Genomic DNA, 23,877 nt, shown 5'->3' with positions numbered 1-23,877 from the left:
ATTGTCCTCAAGAACATCGCCCCTGTATAGACCCTCTACATACTCCTTCCACCTCCTGCTTTCCCTTCTTTGCTTAGAACTGGGTTTCCATCTGAGCTCTTGATATTCATACAAGTGGTTCTCTTTTCTCCAAAGGTCTCTTTAATTTTCCAGTAGGCAGTATCTATCTTACCCCTCGTGTGATAAGCCTCTACATCCTTACATTTGTCCTCTAGCCGTCCCTGCTTAGCCATTTTGCACTTCCTGTCGATCTCATTTTTGAGACGTTTGTATTCCTTTTTGCCTGCTTCACTTACTGCATTTTTGTATTTTCTCCTTTCATCAATTAAATTCAGTATCTCTTCTGTTACCCAAGGATTTCTACTAGCCCTCGTCCTTTTACCTACTTGATCCTCTGCTGCCTTCACTATTTCATTCCTCAAAGCTACCCATTCTTCTTCTACTGTATTTCTTTCCCCGATTCCTGTCAATTGTTCCCTTACGCTCTCCCTGAAACTCTGTACAACCTCTGGTTCTTTCAGTTTATCCAGGTCCCATCTCCTTAAATTCCCACCTTTTTGCAGTTTCTTCAGTTTTAATCTACAGTTCATAACCAATAGATTGTGGTCAGAGTCCACATCTGCCCCTGGAAATGTCTTACAATTTAAAATCTGGTTCCTAAATCTCTGTCTTACCATTATATAATCTATCTGAAACCTTTTAGTATCTCCAGGGTTCTTCCATGTATACAACCTTCTTTCACGATTCTTGAACCAAGTGTTAGCTATGATTAAGTTGTGCTCTGTGCAAAATTCTACCAGGCGGCTTCCTCTTTCATTTCTTACCCCCAATCCATATTCACCTACTACGTTTCCTTCTCTTCCTTTTCCTACTGTCGAATTCCAGTCACCCATGACTATTAAATTTTCGTCTCCCTTCACTACCTGAATATTTTCTTTTATCTCATCATACATTTCATCAATTTCTTCATCATCTGCAGAGCTAGTTGGCATATAAACTTGTACTACGGTAGTAGGCGTGGGCTTCGTGTCTATCTTGGCCACAATAATGCGTTCACTATGCTGTTTGTAGTAGCTTACCCACACTCCTATTTCTTTATTCATTATTAAACCTACACCTGCATTACCCCTATTTGATTTTGGATTTATAACCCTGTATTCACCTGACCAAAAATCTTGTTCCTCCTGCCACCGAACTTCACTAATTCCCACTATATCTAACTTTAACCTATCCATTTCCCGTTTTAAATTTTCTAATCTACCTGCCCGATTAAGGGATCTGACATTCCACGCTCCGATCCGTAGAACGCCAGTTTTCTTTCTCCTGATAACGACATCCTCTTGAGTAGTCCCCGCCCGGAGATCCGAATGGGGGACTATTTTACCTCCGGAATATTTTACCCAAGAGGACGCCATCATCATTTAACCATACAGTAAAGCTGCATGCCCTCGGGAAAAATTACGGCTGTAGTTTCCCCTTGCTTTCAGCCGTTCGCAGTACCAGCACAGTCAAGCCGTTTTGGTTATTGTTACAGGGCCAGATCAGTCAATCATCAAGACTGTTGCCCCTGCAACTACTGAAAAGGCTGCTGCCCCTCTTCAGGAACCACACGTTTGTCTGGCCTCTCAACAGATACCCCTCCATTATAGTTGCACCTACGGTACGGCTATCTGTATCGCTAACGCACGCAAGCCTCTCCACCAACGACAAGGTCCATGGTTCATGGGGGGCCATGGTTCATGGGTTACGTGACAGATTATTTTTTCAGATGAGTCATGCAGAGTTACTATATATACAGTTGGCGTGAATGATTATCAACCTGGCGGTGTCGTCACTGCCCTCATTAATTAAATGATAACTAAATTAGACTGAATTTGACAAAAACGATGAGGCTTATTTTACACTAGCTGAGAAAGCAGGCATTCCCTGCGTATTTATTTATACGAGGAGCGCTCAATAAGCAATGCAAGACCTTTTTCCTCGGACAATTTCGGTTGAAAAACTGCGGAATTTGTTGTGCGACATTGTGGAATATTTCCGCTTCAGTTCCTATAGTTTCATGAAGTTCTGATAGGTGGACTGGACCTGACGGGATACCAATTCGATTCTACAGAGAGTACGCGGAAGACCTTGCCCCCCTTCTAACAGCCGTGTGCCGCAAGTCTCGAGAGGAACAGAAGAATGATTGGAAAAGAGCACAGGTAGTTCCAGTTTCCAAGAAGGGTCGTCGAGCGGATGCGCAAAACTATAGGCCTATATCTCTAACATTGATCTGTTGTAGAATTTTAGAACACGTTTTTGCTCGCGTATCATGTCATTTCTGGAAACCAAGAATCTACTCTGTAGGAATCAACATGGATTCCGGAAAAAGCGATCGTGTGAGACCCAACTCGGTTTATTTGTTCATGAGACCCAGAAAATATTAGATACAGGCTCCCTGGTAGATGCCATTTTCCTTGACTTTCGGAAGGCGTTCGATACAATTCCGCACTGTCGCCTGATAAACAAAGTAAAAGCCTACGGAATATCAGACCAGCTGTGTGGCTGGATTGAAGAGTTTTTAGCAAACAGAACACAGCATGTTGTTCTCAATGGAGAGAAGTCTACAGACGCTAAAGTAACCTCTGGCGTGCCACAGGGGAGTGTTATGGGACCATTGCTTTTCACAATGTATATAAAGGACCTAATAGATAGTGTCGGAAGTCCAATGCGGGTTTTCGCGGATAATGCTGTAGTATACAGAGAAGTTGCAGCATTAGAAAATTGCAGCGAAATGCAGGAAGATCTGCAGCGGATAGGCACTTGGTGCAGGGAGTGGCAACTGTCCCTTAACATACACAAATGTAACGTATTGCGAATACATAGAAAGAAGGAGCCTTTATTGTATAATCATATGATAGCGGAACAAACACTGGTTGCAGTTACTTCTGTAAAATATCTGGGAGTATGAGTACGGAACGATTTGAAGTGGATGATTAATTGTTGGTAAGGCGTGTGCCAGGTTGAGATTCATTGGGAGAGTCCTTAGAAAATGTAGTCCATCAACAAAGGAGGTGGCTTACAAAACACTCGTTCGACCTATACTTGAGTATTGCTCATCAGTGTGGGATCCGTACCAGATCGGGTTGACGGAGGAGATAGAGAAGATCCAAAGAGCGGCGCGCTTCGTCACAGGGTTATTTGGTAACCGTGATAGCGTTACGGAGGTGTTTAGCAAACTCAAGTGGCAGACTCTGCACGAGAGGCGCTCTGCATCGCGGTGTAGCTTGCTCGCCAGGTTTCGAGAGGGTGCGTTTCTGGATGAGGTATCGAATATATTGCTTCCCCCTACTTATACCTCCCGAGGAGATCACGAATGTAAGATTAGAGAGACTCGAGCGCGCACGGAGGCTTTCCGGCAGTCGTTCTACCCGCGAACCATACGCGACTGGAATAGGAAAGGGAGGTAATGACAGCGCACGTAAAGTGCCCTCCGCCGCACACCGTTGAGTGGCTTGCGGAGTGTAGAGGCAGATGTGGTGGCTCTATACGTAGTCTTTAAAATTGTGTATGAAACGGAGGTGTTCTTCAAGCAAAGAGGAAAATCAAAGCATCGCAAATATTCATAGGCGCTTACAGAATGTGTACGCAGTCCTGGCAGCGAACAAAAGCACGGTGAGTCGTAGGGAGAGGCATCTGTCATCATCGCAGTGCGGTCGCGCGAGCCCGTCCCAACTCCCACGTGCCGGCCGGCCGCACACAGCTGTGACTCCTGCAATTTTGAAACGTGCGGACACTTTCTTTCGAGGTGATCGACGGATCACAATGAAGCAGCTCGCTGCTCAACTGGACATCACTGCTGGTAGTGCTGGCACAAGCGTCCATCAGCTGGGGTACTCAAATGTGTGTGCTTGCTGTGTTCTTCGCCTCCCGACTTCCATCTGTACGGCCCAATGAAGGATGCACTCCGCGGGAAGCACTATGTGGGTGATGGGGAGGTTGTTGATGCAGCAAGACGTTGGGTCCGACGTCGACCAGTAGAGTTGTATCATGCGGGCATACAGGCCCTCCCAGTAAGGTGGCGTCAGTCTGTCGCATTGAACGGAGATTATGCTGAAAAGTAAGATTTTGTACCCAAAAGAGTGGGGGAAAATATGATGTACTGGAATCCTGAATAAAACCAACCTGCTTTCAGAAAAAATGTGTTGCAGTATTTACTGAACGCCCCTCGTAGCTGTGTCCGAGACTTCGTAAGTGTGGAATTTATTTTTAACCTATATAGCTTCTTTGTATACAATGTTTGAAGTGCTATTATTGGGGACACGAATAAAGAACTTGTTAGCATTACTCACATGGGACAGAGCCACGCTGAGCTGATCGTGCGAAAAATAGCTGACATGTTATTATAACGTTTTAAAACGAATGGCCAGTTTCGGTATTTCTTGTAATTTCATTTTAGAACAGATGGGTAGATATGGTATTTCTTCGAATAATTTAAGCCACAACGCATATTATCATGGAAAATTTAGGAATTTCATGAACTTTGCTGTTTCAGAAATGTCGCCCCTTTCAGGCCGAAATCCGATTATTATCCCTTCTAGCAAGATAGATAAATGGCTCTGAGCACTATGGGACTTAACATCTGAGGTCATCAGTGCCCTAGAACTTAGAACTACGCTACTGGCCATTAAAATTGCTACACCACAAAGATGACGTGCTACAGACGCGAGATTTAACCGACAGGAAGAAGATGCTGTGACATGCAAATGATTAGCTTTTCAGAGCATTCACACAAGCTTGGCGCCGGCGGCGACACCTACAACGTGTTGACATGAGGAAAGTTTCCAACCGATTTCTCATACACAAACAGCAATTGACCGGCGTTGCCTGGTGAAACGTTGTTGTGATGCCTTGTGTAAGGAGGAGAAATGCGTACCATCACGTTTCCGACTTTGATAAAGGTCGGATAGTAGCCTAATGCGGTTTCGGTTTATCGGATCGCGGCATTGCTGCTCGCGTTGGTCGAGATCCAATGACTGTTGGCAGGATATGGAGTCGGTGGGTTCAGGAGGGTAATACGGAACACCTTGCTGGATCCCAGCGGCCTCGTATCACTAGCAGTCGAGATGACAGGCATCTTATCACCATGGCTGTAACGGATCGTGCAGCCACGTCTCGATCCCTGAGTCAACAGATGGGGACGTTTGTAAGACAACAACCATCTGCACGAACAGTTCGACGACGTTTGCACCAGCATGGACTATCAGCTCGGATACCATGGCTGCGGTTACCCTTGACGCTGCATGACAGACAGGAGCGCCTGCGATGGTCTACTCAACGACGAACCTGAGTGCACGAATGGCAAAACGTCATTTTTTCGGACGAATCCAGGTTCTGTTTACAGCATCATGATGGTCGCATCCGTGTTTGGCGACATCGCGGTGAACGCACATTGGAAGCGTGTATTCGTCATCGCCATACTGGCGCATCACCCGGCGGGATGGTATGGGGTGCTATTGGTTACACGTCTCGGTCACCTCTTGTTCGCACTGACGGCACTTTGAACAGTGGAAGTCACATTTCAGATGTGTTACGACCCATGGCTCTACCCTTCATTCGGTCCCTGCGAAACCCTACATTTCAGCAGGATAATGCACGACCGCATGTTGCAGGTCCTGTATGGACCTTTCTGGATACAGTAACTGTTCGACTGCTGCCTTGGCCAGCACATTTTCCAGATCTCTCACCAACTGAAAACGTCTGGTCAATGGTGGCCGCGCAACTGGCTCGTCACAATACGTCAGTCACTACTCTTGATGATGTGTGGTATCGTGTAGAAGCTGCATGGGCAGCTGCACCTGTACACGTCATTCAAGCTCTGTTTGACTCAATGCACAGGCGTATCAAGGCCGTTATTACGGCCAGAGGTGGTTGTTCTGGGTACTGATTTTTCAGGATCTATGCACCCAAATTGCGTGAAAATATTCTAGTATAATATATTTGTCCAATGAATCCCTGTTTATCATCTGCATTTCTTCTTGGTGTAGCAATTTTAATGGCCAGTAGTGTACTTAAATCTAACTAATCTCAGGACATCACACACATCCATGCCCGAGGCAGGATTCGAATATGCGACCATAGCTGTCGCGTGGGTCCCGACTGAAGCGCCTAGAACCGCTCGGCCACAGCGGCCGGCGAAGATAGATAAATTGATCCATTTGCCCGAGGCAGACTGTCAGCACCAGCCCCGTTCGTGTACCTGTTTCGTCAGTTCACGTCACGTTATTTTCGTCATGAACTACGTAATGCAGACGTCACATCTTGGTGACGTTCACAAAAACGTGACGCAGCACGGTATGTAGTGCGCGTCTTGTACGACAACGACACCAGTCGAGCAGTTTCTTACTACTTGTTAGTAGTTTTTAGCGTTATTGCGAGGCCTGTATTGTGTTGACGGAAATTATATTGTTGTCAAGGTTCGGTTGTAAGCGTCGCATTTCATTCGCATGTTGATACGCTCGGAGATCGGAACAATAAAAAGACAAGCCTCTGGAAAACGTTCTTTGATGGCTCTGTTCTCTTAGCGGCAGGGTTCCCGAGTTTATGAGAAGCAGTGTGTTTCAGCAGATGGTATCTGGAACAGAGCGCGCAGCTTGAGCGGCTAACAAATGCCGCCGAGGGGCGGAGTACCCCATCACGTGAGCAATTAAGCAAAGTGCCGGCACTCGGCAAACAAACACGCACTTCACCGGAACAAACGAAATGCACGCTCAACGATGACCAGCCGCGAGGAACACGCAGCCGCAAGGCATCGGCGCCAAATGTTTCGGCGTGCTCCTTTCTGAAAAAAATTCGCCGATGGCGTTCGAATCTTAATTACGTAAAGAGAGCGCCTCCGAAGAGCAAAATTACTCGCTTTTTTCTGATACGACCTAGAGAGCGTAAATGACTCACCAACGATCTCATGTTGCGTAAGCTACTGAAAACTGTGATAGCCGTACGGAGAGATCCTAAATTGTTGTTACAGACTTCGACGACTTGTAGTTGTGACCGAGTATATTTGGAAGTGGAGTCGTATTCGGTAACCCACCATTTTATTGCTACTGGAAAAAATTCCTACACTCTCCCGCTTCTGCTGGGACAAAGACTCAGGAAAATATTACAAATAAATGAAGTCGTAAGAAATTATGTGCTAAGCGACAATCGAAACGTGCAACATTGACGTGGTACATTGTATGCTATCTCACTTCTTCCACTGATATGCAATATTTTTCTCCACTACGACGACAGTGATAATGTAATAACGACCAGAGTGACCTTAAACTATAGTCGCCATTTCACTGGCACACGTGGGATGAACACACTTTTGTACATTATTTCCCTTTCAAAATGATCTATCTTGGTCCCCATTATACAGGGTGTTACAAAAAGGTACGGCCAAACTTTCAGGAAACATTCCTCACACAAAAAGAAAGAAAATATGTTATGTGGACATGTGTCCGGAAACGCTTACTTTCCATGTTAGAGCTCATTTTATTACTTCTCTTCAAATCACATTAATCATGGAATGGAAACACACAGCAACAGAACGTACCAGCGTGACTTCAAACACTTTGTTACAGGAAATGTTCAAAATGTTCTCCGTTAGCGAGGATACATGCATCCACCCTCCGTCGCATGGAATCCCTGATGCGCTTATGCAGCCCTGGAGAATGGCGTATTGTATCACAGCCGTCCACAATACGAGCACGAGGAGTCTCTACATTTGGTACCGGGGTTGCGTAGACGAGAGCTTTCAAATACCCCCATAAATGAAAGTCAAGTGGTTTGAGGTCAGGAGAGCGTGGAGGCCATGGAATTGGTCCGCCTCTACCAATCCATCGGTCACCGGATCTGTTGTTGAGAAGCGTGCAAACCCTTCGACTGAAATGTGCAGGAGCTCCATCGTGCATGAACCACATGTTGTGCCGTACTTGTAAAGGCACATGTTCTAGCAGCACAGATAGAGTATCCCGTATGAAATCATGATAACGTGCTCCATTGAGCGTAGGTGGAAGAACATGGGGCCCAATCAAGACATCACCAACAATGCGTGCCCAAACGTTCACAGAAAATCTGTGCTGATGACGTGATTGCACAACTGCGTGCGGATTCTCGTCAGCCCACACATGTTGATTGTGAAAATTTACAATTTTATCACGTTGGAATGAAGCCTCATCCGTAAGAGAACATTTGCACTGAAATGAGGATTGACACATTGTTGGATGAACCATTCGCAGAAGTGTACCCGTGTAGGCCAATCAGCTGCTGATAGTGCCTGCATACGCTGTACATGGTACGGAAACAACTGGTTCTCCCGTAGCACTCTCCATACAGTGACGTGGTCAACGTTACCTTGTACAGTAGCAACTTCTCTGACGCTGACATTAGGGTTATCGTCAACTGCACGAAGAATTGCCTCGTCCATTGCAGGTGTCCTCGTCGTTCTAGGTCTTCCCCAGTCGCGAGTCATAGGCTGGAATGTTCCGTGCTCCCTAAGACGCCGATCAATTGCTTCGAACGTCTTCCTGTCGGGACACATTCGTTCTTGAAATCTGTCTCGATATAAACGTACAGCGCCACGGCTGTTGCCCCGTGCTAATCCATACATCAAATGGGCATCTGCCAACTCCGTATTTGTAAACATTGCACTGACTGCAAAACCACGTTCGTGATGAACACTAACATGTTGATGCTACGTACTGATGTGCTTGATGCTAGTACTGTAGAGCAATGAGTCGCATGTCAACACAAGCACCGAAGTCAACATTACCTTCCTTCAATTGGGCCAACTGGCGGTGAATCGAGGAAGTACAGTACATACTGACGAAACTAAAATGAACTGTAACACGGAAATTAAGCGTTTCCGGACACATGTCCACATAACATCTTTTCTTTCTTTGTGTGTGAGGAATGTTTCCTGAAAGTTTGGCCGTACCTTTTTGTAACACCCTGTATATGGGGCGATCAAAATGTTTCCGTTCGGAGGCCGTATAGTCCAGAATCAGAGTGCCAATAAGGCAAAATCACTTTAAGCAATCATCCCACAGACGCACGAGGATGAAGATACGTCTTTGGTAAAACACTGCATCCTGCTGCAAGAGAAATCAGTAACAGCCTGCTGCACAACCTCTTCCGACAGGAACCGTTGACCCTTCAAGGCATTTTTAAGAGACCGAAAGACGTGATAATCGCAGTGGGAGAAGTCAGGACTGTAGGGCTGCTGCTCGAATGTGTCCAACATGAGTTCATATAACTTCAGTGTTACCGGTACGTTAGTTACAATATGGGGACGGAACTTGGCGTACTATTCCACAGCGGAGGTTTCTGGCAGACATGCTGCCCCATACACATTCTTCATTCACCAACTGATATCTACCAATGTTTGTACTTCGGGAGACAAGAGAAGAGTAATACACTATGTGATCAAAAGTATCCAGACATCTAGCTGAAAATGACTTACAAGTTCGTGGCGTCCTCCATCGGTAATGCTCGAATTCAGTATGGTGTTGGCCCACACGTAGCCCTGATGACAGCTTCCACTCTCCCAGGAATACACTCAATTAGGTGCTGGAAGGTTTCTTGGGTAATGGCAGCCCATTCATCACGGAAAGTGCTGCACTGAGGAGAGGTATCGATGTCAGTCGGTGAGGCCTGGCACGAAGTCGGCATTACAAAAGATCCCAAAGGTGTGCTGTAGGATTAAGGTCAGGACTCTGTGCAGGTCAGTCCATTACAGGGATGTCATTGTCGTATAGCCACTCCGCCACAGGTCATGCATTATGAACAGGTGCTCGATCGTGTTGAACGATGCAATCGCCATCCCCAAATTGATCTTTAACAGTGGGAACAAGAAGGTGCTCAAACGTCTATGTACACCTGCGCTGTGATAGTGCCACGCAAAACAACTAGGGGTGCAAGTCCCCTCCATGAAAAACGTGACCACACCATAACACCACCGCCTCCGAATTTTACTGTTGGCACTATAGACGCTGACAGATGACGTTCCCCGGGCATTCGCTATACCCACACCCTGCCATCGTATCGCCTCATTGTGTACCGTGATTCGACACTCCGCACAACGTTTTTCCGCTGTTCAGTCGTCCAATGTTTACGCTCCTTACACCAAGCGAGGCGTCGTTTGGCGTTTACGGGCGTGATGTGTGCCTTATGAGCAGCTGCTCGACCATGAAATCCAAGTTTTCTCACCTCTCGTCTAACTGTCATAGTACTCGCAGTGGATCCTGATGCAGTTTGGAATTCCTGTGTGGTGGTCTGGATAGCTGTCTGCCTATTACGCATAACGACCCCTCTTCAACTGTCGGCGGTCTCTGTCAGTCAACAGACGAGGTTACCCTGTACGCTTTTGTGCTGTACGTGTCCCTTCACGTTTCCACTTCACTATCACTTCGTAAACAGTGGATCTAGGGATGTTTAGGAGTGTGGAAATCTCGCGTACAGACGTATGACACAAGTGACACCCAATCACCTCACCACGTTCGAAGTCCGTGAGTTCCGTGAAGGGCCCCATTCTGCTCTCTTACGATGTCTAATGACTACTGATGTCGCTGATATGGAGTACCTGGCGGTAGGTGGCAGCACAATGCACATAACACGAAAAACGTATGCTTTTAGGGGTGTCCGGATACTTTTGATCATCTAGTGTAGGTCGTTGGTCTTGTCTGGACGCATTTCGTAATTAAGTCGCCATAGTTCACGTTTCCGAATTTACCGCACGTACGTCGGAAAGACACGAATGCCACACTAATTCCTTGACTACATATCGGTGCTTATACACTGAAGCACCAAATAATATGGTATAGGCATACTTTTCAAATACATAGATATGCAAACAGGCAGAATACGGCGCTGTGGTCGGGAGTGCCTATATGAGTCTAGTGTCTGGCGCAGTTGTAAGATGGGTTACTGCTGCTACAATGACAGGTTATCAAGACTTAAATGAGTTTGAACATGGTGTTATAGTCAGCCCATGAGCTGTAGGACACAGCATCTCCGAGGTAGCGATGAGGTGGGGATTTTCCCGTACGACCATTTCACGAGTATACCGTGAATATCAGGAATCCGGCAAAACATCAAATTTCCAACATCGCTGATGCTGGAAGAAGATCCTGCAAGAACGGGACCAACGACGACGGAGGAGAATCATTCAACGTGACAGAAGTGCAACCATTCCGCAAATTGCTGCAGATTTCAATACTTGGCCACAACTGTCAACGTGCCATCCATTCAAGGAAACGCTGTCGATATGGGCTTTCGGAACCGAGGGCCCACTCATGTACCCTTGATGACTGTGGAACACAAAGCTTTACGCCTCGCCTGGGCCCGTCAACACCGTCGTTGGACTATTGACGACTGGAAACATGTTGTTCGGTCGGACGAGTCTCGTTTCAAATTGTATCGAGCGGATGGACGTGTACGGATATGGAGACAACCTAATGAATCCACAGACCCCGCATTTCAGCAGGGGACTGTTCAAGCTGGTGGAGGCTCTGTAATGGTGTGAGGCGTGTACAGTTCGAGTGATATGGGATCCCTGATATGTCCATTGTGCATTCCGACGAACTTGGGAAATTCCAGCAGGACAATGCGACATCCCACACGTCCAGAATTGCTACAGAGTGGCTCCAGGAACTCTCTTGTGAGCTTAAACACTTCCGCTGGCCAATAAGCTCTCCAGACATGAAAGTTATTGAGCATATCTGGGATGCCTTGCAACGTTCTGTTCAGAAGAGATCTCCACCCCCTCGTCCTCTTACGGATTTATGGAAAACCCTGCAGGATTCATGGTGTCCGTTGCGTCCAGCACTACTTCAGACATTAGTCGAGTCCATGCCACGTCGCCCGCATCTCGTGGTCGTGCGGTAGCGTTCTCGCTTCCCACGCCCGGGTCCCCGGGTTCGATTCCCGGCGGGGTCAGGGATTTTCTCTGCCTCGTGATGGCTGGGTGTTGTGTGCTGTCCTTAGGTTAGTTAGGTTTAAGTAGTTCTAAGTTCTAGGGGACTGATGACCATAGATGTTAAGTCCCATAGTGCTCAGAGCCATTTGAACCATTTGAATCCATGCCACGTCGTGTGCTCGCGGGGGCCCTTCACGATATTAGGCAGGTGTACCAGTTTCTTTGGCTCTTCAGTGTATATTCGTATTGGAGTCGTGCTACGTGGCGTATACGCTTCAGCAACGCACTCAAAGGGAAAGTTTTTGATAGCCCCTTATAAGTTTACTTCATTGAAGAAGCACCAACACTGACTTTGAATGTACGCATACATCGTCAGACTTACAGATCACGTTGACTTACAGATGAGTTACCGTAAGAGAAATAAAAATTAAAAGTTTTTAAAGCGTAACAATGATGGCTGCGCTGCAGTCTTGTGTTTGAATGCAATTAAAGTCTAGATCATTTGTTTTCCCGACTTTCTGCAGCGAGTAAACATTGACGTTGTTCTGTAAGTTTTCACATTCACTCACAGTCATCTTCATTATTAATCACGTTTGTTGGGCAACGACAAAAATTCTCAAGACTTACCACGTGTTCTGATTGAGGTATATTAAATGAAAACAAATACAAAGCAGTTACAAGATGGGTTAATATCAAACATCTAGTTTTGCGGAAACAGCATTTCACGAAACTGAGGGATAAGTTACTGTTAAATTCGCATCATTTATCATGTAAAGTGACCTGTAGTTTGACAGTCTGAAAGCATACGAAATCAACAATCTAAATTTAAAAAAAGTTATCCGCTGTATGGTATTGTTTGTTTAGCTTCTTCCTCTCCTCTAGTCTTAAGGGTCCTTAGATTCGTTCAACGTCAAACATCTGTTGCACAAAAATGTAGAATTTTCTAGACAAATGGCCTTGACTGGTGATAGAACAGACACATTTCCGTATTTCAGCCTTTCGATCTGTGGTTCTTCTCTCTTTGGTGTAACGAAACGTTGCATTCTCACTGGCTACCGAGAGTATCATTCTGTTGCCTGTAAAAGGCTGGTCTTTTTTGTGCCTTTTCGGGTTAGAGATAATTTACGCTTAGAAGGAAAATGCATGGAAACGTTCACTTTCACACGCTGCTAACGTCGCAGTTTATGTGCTTTTACCTTAGAAAGTACTTACAGCAAATCATGAATATCAATTTCACAAACTAAATTTAATTTTAAAAGAAGGTCTGTTATCACCAACATTATAGTACACTCGCTTTACTGACTTTTCACCCTGGATATCATTAAGAAAACAGCGCTAACCTCAGGCAGGCACTAACCTCAGGCAAGGCAAGACGATAAAACAAATGAGCACTGCTAGTTCAATGTGACGTTAAAGTTTACAGTCATTTCAGTTGTGTATGCCACAGACAATTGTGACACAGCGAAGTGCAAAAGGCGAAACAGAGTAGTTTTTGCAGGGAACGTAAAGGCGATTATGAGGGCACTAAAAAAATTTAAACGCAATGTGACTTATCAACTCAAATTTGAAAGATGACGTAGGTAGATCCGCATTGATTGCCTGAAACATGCAACGCTTGTACATTAGATAGTAATATCATGAAAGAGGAAATATGGACGGGCTCATACAAGCTTAACTTGGAAATAATGGAGTTCGAAGCCGTACTATATATATTATACTATATATACTACATTTTTCTTGCATAAATCATAAGATGCTCACAGTAAATGGAACATCGATGCTAAATTAAATAAAAAAAGTCTGTTAGATCAAAAGGTAACAAATATTTTGCTGTATACACACATAAGAGCCAGGATAGTCATAATGATGTGATGATGATGATGATGATGATGATGATGATGATGATGATACTGGTGACGTGTAGTATGAAAGTCTGAACTCACTTTCGACAGACAAATAGCGTTTTAATTTTCTTTGTACAGTCTTACATTTCGAAATATTGCTGGCTGTCTACTGTATTTGTGCTTTCCGTTCCTTCCACGGACAGCACAATGTGTCTAAAATGCGCAATACCAATAGCGCTATGGAGACAGCAAACAAGTAATTTGCTCAAAAGTCAAATCATAGCTGGAATAGGTCACCAAAAATCTTTTGCGATATAAATATATTTAAAGTCAATTAGCTCTGTTTGCGAAGTGGTCCGGAAGACTGTAAACACGATCTAGCAATTAGTGTTATTGAAACTGGTTTGAAATGCATACTGTCGTCATAGCAGAAAGCAATCAAGCTGTAAGAATTAATAATGGAATGCGAATATCATTTACGAGAGTGAAAATTTTATGTGGGATTCGATCTGTCCCGCAACTTAGTTGTTAACTTTTTAAGGAAGGTTGCGGTACTATTTATGAGCTTTGCGCTTGAACAGTGTATCCAATTACAGTCTGTAAACGCAAAGGTGCACTTCCATTTATGTGAAATTCCCGTTCATTTGAAAGTAATAGATAGCGATATGCGTTGGTTTTGTTCTACAGAGGCAGTATTTCACTATTAAATCCACATTTATCAGAACATACAACCTCCTTAGTATTTAGATCCTTTATTTTCTGTTTTTGGGCGATCCTAGGCTCCAAGACATCTCTGCTGACGCTATCTTTCAAAAAAACCTTAGTAACTGAGAAATAAACTTGCAAGCAACACCTTGCTTCTATGCTAATTTAGACTCCTCTGTGCGGACAAAGTACCAAAGAGCTCGTGCTCCTTCAACAGATTTTGCTGTAAGTGTCGATCATTCAGCATTACGAGATGTCGCACAGAACTGCAAGTAATAAGGCGGCACAATCTTTTTCCAGGGCTTAGAGCATATCGCTGCTGCGAATCACTCTATTCTCTGCTTGAATTTCACACCGGAGAACGCTTTCTACAAAGGTCTATGTTGATGCATTACAGAGACTAGAGAAGCATTTAGAATCTTGGCAAGGCGGATTTATACACTCCTGGAAATGGAAAAAAGAACACATTGACACCGGTGTGTCAGACCCACCATACTTGCTCCGGACACTGCGAGAGGGCTGTACAAGCAATGATCACACGCACGGCACAGCGGACACACCAGGAACCGCGGTGTTGGCCGTCGAATGGCGCTAGCTGCGCAGCATTTGTGCACCGCCGCCGTCAGTGTCAGCCAGTTTGCCGTGGCATACGGAGCTCCATCGCAGTCTTTAACACTGGTAGCATGCCGCGACAGCGTGGACGTGAACCGTATGTGCAGTTGACGGACTTTGAGCGAGGGCGTATAGTGGGCATGCGGGAGGCCGGGTGGACGAATTGCTCAACACGTGGGGCGTGAGGTCTCCACAGTACATCGATGTTGTCGCCAGTGGTCGGCGGAAGGTGCACGTGCCCGTCGACCTGGGACCGGACCGCAGCGACGCACGGATGCACGCCAAGACCGTACGATCCTACGCAGTGCCGTAGGGGACCGCACCGCCACTTCCCAGCAAATTAGGGACACTGTTGCTCCTGGGGTATCGGCGAGGACCATTCGCAACCGTCTCCATGAAGCTGGGCTACGGTCCCGCACACCGTTAGGCCGTCTTCCGCTCACGCCCCAACATCGTGCAGCCCGCCTCCAGTGGTGTCGCGACAGGCGTGAATGGAGGGACGAATGGAGACGTGTCGTCTTCAGCGATGAGAGTCGCTTCTGCCTTGGTGCCAATGATGGTCGTATGCGTGTTTGGCGCCGTGCAGGTGAGCGCCACAATCAGGACTGCATACGACCGAGGCACACAGGGCCAACACCCGGCATCATGGTGTGGGGAGCGATCTCCTACACTGGCCGTACACCACTGGTGATCGTCGAGGGGACACTGAATAGTGCACGGTACATCCAAACCGTCATCGAACCCATCGTTCTACCATTCCTAGACCGGCAAGGGAACTTGCTGTTCCAACAGGACAATGCACGTCCGCATGTATCCCGTGCCACCCAACGTGCTCTAGAAGGTGTAAGTCAACTACCCTGGCCAGCAAGATCTCCGGATCTGTCCCCCATTGAGCATGTTTGGGACTGGATGAAGCGTCGTCTCACGCGGTCTGCACGTCCAGCACGAACGCTGGTCCAACTGAGGCGCCAGGTGGAAATGGCATGGCAAGCCGTTCCACAGGACTACATCCAGCATCTCTACGATCGTCTCCATGGGAGAATAGCAGCCTGCATTGCTGCGAAAGGTGGATATACACTGCACTAGTGCCGACATTGTGCATGCTCTGTTGCCTGTGTCTATGTGCCTGTGGTTCTGTCAGTGTGATCATGTGATGTATCTGACCCCAGGAATGTGTCAATAAAGTTTCCCCTTCCTGGGACAATGAATTCGCGGTGTCCTTATTTCAATTTCCAGGAGTGTATCTATTGTGACTCCATTCATTGGCTGAGTACATTGCACGAGATTTTATTTACGGTGAAACGCGATACATTGTGCACGAGAACGAGTGCGCCTCATTTGTCTTTGTCAAGGAATATAGTGACATCTGTCAAAGAGCGCATGAGTTAAACCAACGGGCACAGGTTCCTAAGCTGTCGCATCGCCCCATGTTTACACTTCAACTGAGACTGACGTGTTAAAGAAGTAAACAAAGACGATTTTACCATGCAGTGAAGTCAAAAGCAATACCTAGCCTTAATGGAAGAACTATTTGTTCTGAGAATGAGTTCCTGTATTTCATCCGCAATAACAGTTATATTTAAAATGTTTATAATTTTATCCAAGGGTGAGAATATGAATCCGCCCCATCCTTTGCTACGCAAATGTTGCATGGATCTCCAGCCTCCTAACTTCTGTTAGCCACTCCAGACTCTCGAACGCTATGCGCTCCGCATCGCTTTCTGCATCAGCTTACCTTTCCCCACGAGGACCCTTCACCAACTCGTCAAATTCCCACCTTTCCTCATTCACACTGAACACCTCCCAATAACTTATGCCATCCGTAAACTCGACTCCGACATTTCTATTGTGTACCCTCTCCTTTCCAATCCTAGTGTCCTGCGGCGCCTCTACCTACACATCCCACCAACGCATCACCTGCACACCCTCCACATCCTCTCTCAAAGATGTTTCAGCCGTCTCCCTCTTCCAGACCACGAACTCCGCCCCGACATACAGCCGTCCTATCAACTCTAAATCCATTCTACCCTATAACCCCCCCCCCCCCCCCCAGGGCTCCCACCTCTTCGTCTTCTCCCCCTACCACACCTCATCCTTTTTTCCCTTTCCTGCCGACCGTCCCCCCCCCCCCCCCTTTTATTCTCCAATATACAGTTCCCAACACCAGCTGCCCCTCTCCACTTGTCCCTCGCAGCCATCTCCGTATTTTGCCGCCACCTCTTCCCAGTTCGCCATCCTCATCACCACCACTCCACTATCTCCCGCCATACCTCTCCTCCTTTCCTGTACGTCCCAGGGCACGTCCTTTTGCAGTCATAGTGAAAGTGCACGTTGATCCATTTTTAATGGTCAGTGTCTCTTCTGTCTTGTTCATTGTTTACCTGGTGGTTTTTCAATAGTTCTAGTTTACAAGTGTTTCTCAAGGGTTTTTAACTGTGCTGTTGTCCACATTTTTATCATTGTTTTTAAAAAGATTCACGAAGACAGCATTTTATTATTTATATTTCCCCAGTTCTTGTCACCTTTCCAATTATTTTTAAATTATATGCGTCTCCTTATTTTTCTGTTTTTAGCGGCATGTTAGTATTACGTTCTACTGGGTGAAGATCGGGTTATCTGTACCGCTGCTAGCCCATCCGCCCACCGCATACATGGGGCGAGGGGAATAAAATAAAAGTGAATAAAAAAATTAGAGCAGTAACACCAAAGTCCGAAATTCGACCCCAGTCAATCATACAATTTTCATCTTTCATTTTCGACTACTTTCATCTCTGGCATTACTTTTAATGTATAAAATGGTGACGTGTAGCGTGCGGAGTCCACGTTAATTTGTAGGTTCCCTTGAAAATCACTGTGTTGGTCAGTTCAAAGATCGGAGAAAGTTAAGGGTATACCACCTCCAATAGGACGACATGTATTAAATGAGTGTGGTGTCAAAACAAACCTTTGGGTTGATTTCTGCTTCACTTTTATCCTAAGCCCTGGTTATGTTATGATTTAATTACAAGCTCAGTATTACAGTGTACAAAATGAAAATATACTTCTATAAACTAAATATGGTGTAACAATTTCATTGTCACTTATTTAATGACACTTTTTCCCATAACGTGCAATATTTTTCTGCAGAATATAGCTACGTATGTATTTCGGACACTACCCTAACTTGTAGTACTACGTACGATTATACAATCTAAGGTGCAGAGCCGGCCGGTGTGACCGAGCGGTTCTAGGCGTTTCAGTCTGGAACCGCGCGACCACTACGGTCGCAGGTTCGAATCCTGCCTCGGGCATGGATGTGGGTGATGTCCTTAGGTTAGTTAGGCTTAAGTAGTTCTAAGTTCTAGGGGACTGATGACCTAAGATGTCAAGTCCCATAGTGCTTAGAGCCATTTGAACCATTTTTTAAGGTGCAGAATCGACTACCACGACATCGTTGCTTATCTATAAACTCTTTTTTTTTCATATGTTGACGGTGACTGTAAGTATTGGATACTCACTTTCAGTTACTGAATCTCGATTTTGACTATCAGGAAGATTCATTAATATTTCATTCAACATTGCTACCTATTGTGTAAAACTACATGCTCATGAGAGAGCTGCTGTGTTGGAGAGTGCCGCGCCTGGGCCGTAGACAGACTGTGTTCTGCCTGTCGGCGAAGACGTGTGGTATCAGCGCATTTGATATTGGGTGACAGACGCATGGGACTGAGGCCACGCAGGTTCTGGGCTTTTCATATGGAATAATATCAAGGGTGTTCCGCGAGTACCTCGAACCGCGGTAAATCATCTGCAGTCAGCAACAACTTCCTGATAACAGGATTCACCATCGACTGCAGGGGGCCGCACCACCGGACAGACGGGCCACGTTGCAGTAAATCATACACCACTTCACTACTGGACAACAGTGACAGCCACATGTGAGAGGCCATATTTTCCAGAACAACAACAGTCTTTCTGTGAAGTGCAGAAGCCATCGCATTACTCATTCTCCTCTGCTCAGCTCAAGTCACAGTTCACACAGATTAGCATGGACACAGGCACACAGCGCATGGACACTCGAAGCATGGGTCGCGCTGCATGTCTCACACTATCTCCGAAACTTCCTCTTCCTCAACGCTCCAACTCCGCAACTTGCCCAAACTTCCCTTACAGCCCGTAACCGAACTCCTTAACAAGCAACAGACTTCTGCTTTTCTCTGCGCCACCTCCACAATACATCAGTAAGCCATAATGTATGAGAATAACAACATTAAGTTAAAGAAAACTGTTACGTCTTTATTACAAAATTTAAGAAATCATTATCTTGAATATCTAAACTGATAGAAGGAACATAACTGTCGCCAGGGCTTACGAGCCATAATGTACACTACTGGCCATTAAAATTGCTACACCAGAAGATGAAGTGCTACAGACGCGAAATTCAGGAAGATGATGCTGTGATATGAAAATGATTAGCTTTTCAGAGCATTCACACAAGGTTGGCGCCAGTGGGGACACCTACAACGTGCTGACGTGAGGAAAGTTTCCAACCGATTTCTCATACACAAACAGTAGCCGACCGGCGTTGCCTGGTGTAACGTTGTTGTGATGTCTCGTGTAAGGAGGGGAAATGCGTACCATCACGTTTCCGACTTTGATAAAGGTCGAATTGTAGCCTATCGTGATTGCGATTTATCGCATCGCGACATTGCTGCTCCTGTTGGTCGAGATCCAATGATTGTTAGCAGAATATGGAATCGGTGGGTTCAGGAGGGTAATACGGAACGCCGTTCTGGATCCCAACGGCCTCGTGTAACTAGCAGTCGAGATGACAGGCATCTTATCCGCATGGCTGTAACGGATCGTGCAGCCACGTCTCGATCCCTGAGTCAACAGATGGGGACGTTTGGAAGACAACAACAATCTGCACGAACAGTTCGTCGACGTTTGCAGCAGCATGGACTATCAGCTCGGAGACCATGGCTACGGTTACCCCTAACGCTGCATCACAGACAGGAAAAGTCTGCGATGGTGTACTCAACGACGAACCTGGGTGCACGAATGGCAAAACGTCAATTTTTCGGATGAATCCAGGTTCTGTTTACAGCATCATGATGGTCGCATCCGTGTTTGGTGACATGGCAGTGAACGGACATTGGAAGCGTGTATTCGTCATCGCCATACTGGCGTATCACCCGGCGTGATGGTATGGGGTGCCATTGGTTACTCGCCTCGGTCACCTCTTCTTCGCATTGACACCACTTTGAACAGTGGACGTTACATTTCAGATGTGTTACGGCCCGTGGCTCTACCCTTCATTCGATCCGTGCGAAACCCTGCATTTCAGCAGGTTAATCCTCGCCGCATGTTGCAGGTCCTGTACGGGCCTTTCTGGATACAGAAAATGTTCGACTGCTGCCCTGGCCAGCACATTCTCCAGATCTCTCACCAATGGTGAGTCAATGGTGGCCGAGCAACTGGCTCGTCACAATACGCCAGTCACTATTCTTGATGAACTGTGGTATCGTGTTGAAGCTGCATGGCCAGCTGTACCTGTTCACGCCATCCAAGCTCTGTTTCACTCAATGCCCGGGCGTATCACGGCCGTTATTACAGCCAGAGGTGGTTGTTCTGGGTACTGAATTCTCAGGATCTATGTATCCAAATTGCGTGAAAATGTAATCACATGTCAGTTCTAGTATAATATACTTGTCCAATGAATACCCGTTTATCATCTGCATTTCTTTTTCGTGTAGCAATTTTAATGGCCAGTAGTGTATGTTGCGAAAAGTGGTAATTGTCTCTGAGTGAGGAAAAGTGTGAAATCACGAGTACGAAAGGAATCCATTAAATTTCGGATGCACGATAAATCACACAAATTTAAAGGCTGTGAATTCCATTAAATGCCTGGGAATTACAATTCTGGACAAGTTAAAGTGGAACGATCACGTAGGTAAAGTTGTGGTGAAGGCAACACAGAGACTGCGTTTTATTGGCAGAACACTTAGAAGATGCAACAGGTGTACTAAAGAGACTGCCTATACTACCCTTGCCACTCGTCTGCTGGAGTATTGCTGTGAGGTATGGTATCCTTACCAGATAGGACTGACGGAGGACGTCGAAAATATCCAAAGATGGGTAGCTCGTTCAGTATTATCGCAAAGGAGGGGAGAGAGTGTCACGGATATGATAAGCGAGTTGGAGTGCCAATCATTTAAACAAAGGCGTATTTTGCTGCGGCGAGATCGTTTCAAGAAATTTTAATCCCAACTGTCCCCTCTGAATGTGGAAATATTTCGTTGTGCCAACCTACAGTGCTATAAGGTGAAAACTGAGGTTGCGGAACTCTGTTTTTCTTGTTAATTCGTCCGTTTTCAAGTGCTACAAGCAGAGGAAGGCATTATATGTAGACAGACGCAGCAGATCAATTTCTTCCCATTTATATTGTATGCTATGAATAAACTGTTAAGTTTTTATTTATTACTGTTACTATAAATTCCTTTCTCTTTCATTGTTTCATAAAAAAAGCGCAATATCTTTAATCTTTTAAAGGTAATGAAACATTGTACTTCATTGCTACGTCAGTTCGTAAATACATTTCCAGCCTAGGACTGGTGCCATTCTGCAATACAACGGATGTCCGGCGAGAAGCTACCGTATAGACCATGTGGGGTAAGCCTTGCACAGCGGACGTGCAAGCATAACTCAAACCATGACAGTCGGCAACAGGGACATTACTGTCTCAGCAATACTGCACCAATTCTTATGCCATGTGTGTGTTGCTCGTTTCTGTCGACATTGTTATTAAAATAGCACTGACCGCTTATTCCATCTTCTGTAATAACGCAACATTTCAAACCAATGCAAATTTCACGAATAAAAATTACTCCTTTTGTTAAAGGTTTTCTTCAAAAACGAAAAATTTATGTCTAATTGATATTTTGTTTTTTAATCGGTTATTCGTACAAAATAAAAACATTACCTCTTATAACCGAGACCAAACAAACACCGAAAACCTTCTGTTATTCAGAACTAAAATATCGGTATCGGTTGTAATTGGTCTGTTTTTCCCATTCCTATTACGCCCTACCGCCTCTCGTGGCATAACCAATATTAACGGACGCCTAGCGTCACCGGGAAGCATCAGCAGTCATGTACATGTTCAGCAAAATGGTTCAAATGGCTCTGAGCACTATGCGACTTAACTTCTGAGGCCATCAGTCGCCTAGAACTTAGAACTAATCAAACCTAACTAACCTAAGGACATCACACACATCCATGCCCGAGGCAGGATTCGAACCTGCGACCGTTGCGGTCACGCGGTTCCAGACTGAAGCGCCTTTAACCGCACGGCCACACCGGCCGGCTACATGGTCAGCAAGTTGCCATATTTATCACTGATGAAGTGTACTGTAATTGTAAAACTGACTCGTTTCGGATCTTTGCGAGAGATGGCAATTATGATCCGTAGAATATGCACATAGATAACTAAGTTAAACAACGCGCCGTTGTCTTTTCGGATTCACACCTCCTTAGGTCGGGCTAAGTGCGTTGTAAATGGCAGCGTCAGAAACCTTTCGACTCATTCACACCGAAGGCGATTACGCTGCTGTCACAGCACGTGCATACTGCATAGTGCAGTGCGTGTGTATCCGTGGTGCCTAGACCGTATATGTTTAGAGAGGAAGTGACTTTGAAATAACGACTTTCAATGGCGCCCCAACAGCGCGCGGAACAAATCGAAACCTGAAAATTGCAGTGGAGCGTAAGCGCGCATTCTTCGCAGCGCAGGTGACGCGTTAATCGAGCGACGAGTGTGCACCAACGCGAAAATACCGCACGCCGCGCAGCTGGAAGGGCCGCACGTGGCTCACTGCCTCCCAAACACAATCACGCGTTTTTTATTTGATCGCGCATGCGCAGGGCCATTACAGCAGCTGCACTGCCCCGCGGGGGCAATTAATTGTAGAGGACACGCGTATCAGCGGCCATCACTGCTCATTACCTCGCAAAATACAAATGCCACTCTTGGAGGTACACGTGTTGTTTACCCCAAATTGTAGCATTTATCACACTTTTCTTAAAATATGCGTTACGATCGTAATTTGTGAAGTGTTGATAGGACCTCATTTAGGTGCTGTACGCCCGCCAACCAAAGAACATTTTACGACGCTTCTTCGTCCATTCTGTTCCTCATAACACCCAGATACATAGCAAATTTTAATATAAAATTTCTTCAGGAGACAATATGAAAATCAATTTTCAGTTTTCCTCCAATAAATTATACAAAAAACTGTCATTTTGGCTATAAGTAAGCGAAGATGCATCACAGAATACTGCTACGCAATGTATTCTGTTTCTTCTTTGACAGCTATCAAAAACGAATTATTTTTTCCAGATGAATGTTCTCAGTAACGTTCACTTCTAATACAATCATATTATTCAACAGCTCCTGAACTTTAGGCGTATTTAAAATAAATGCTGACAGGAAGGTCTCTAGCAGAAGACTTATAGTCTTCTTGAAAAAAAAAAAAATGCCGCCATTCGACGCGACCTAGTCTCAGAGCTTTTTTCTCAGGCATAAAGTCGCTTTCGACTGCGTCAATCAAATTAGACAATTATACCAAGGGGTGTGTAGTACTTCTCTACGCCCTTATGACGGCGACAATGCATCGTGGAGTCTACTAGACGTCAAAATCGTTGGGAAGCTACCTTAATGCATGACTGTTCAACGGCCGTCCGGAACTCAAAGACTGGTCGGACATGGGCCAAAGGCGTGCACATTTTGCCCGAAGGCTTCGC

At 45.7% G+C, this 23,877-nt stretch overlaps 1 protein-coding gene across 3 annotated transcripts in view; it reads right to left on the bottom strand.

Annotated features, from left to right (window-relative positions):
* LOC126185203 (protein O-linked-mannose beta-1,2-N-acetylglucosaminyltransferase 1-like) overlaps positions 1–23,877 on the bottom strand; it is an 842,885-nt gene that overhangs the window by 539,943 nt on the left and 279,065 nt on the right. The gene's annotated exons all lie outside the window — the stretch shown is intronic.

The sequence above is a fragment of the Schistocerca cancellata genome, chromosome 4, assembly GCF_023864275.1.
Source record: "Schistocerca cancellata isolate TAMUIC-IGC-003103 chromosome 4, iqSchCanc2.1, whole genome shotgun sequence".
In the NCBI taxonomy this organism is placed as follows: domain Eukaryota; kingdom Metazoa; phylum Arthropoda; class Insecta; order Orthoptera; family Acrididae; genus Schistocerca; species Schistocerca cancellata.
This window is presented reverse-complemented; position numbering and strand designations above follow the sequence as displayed.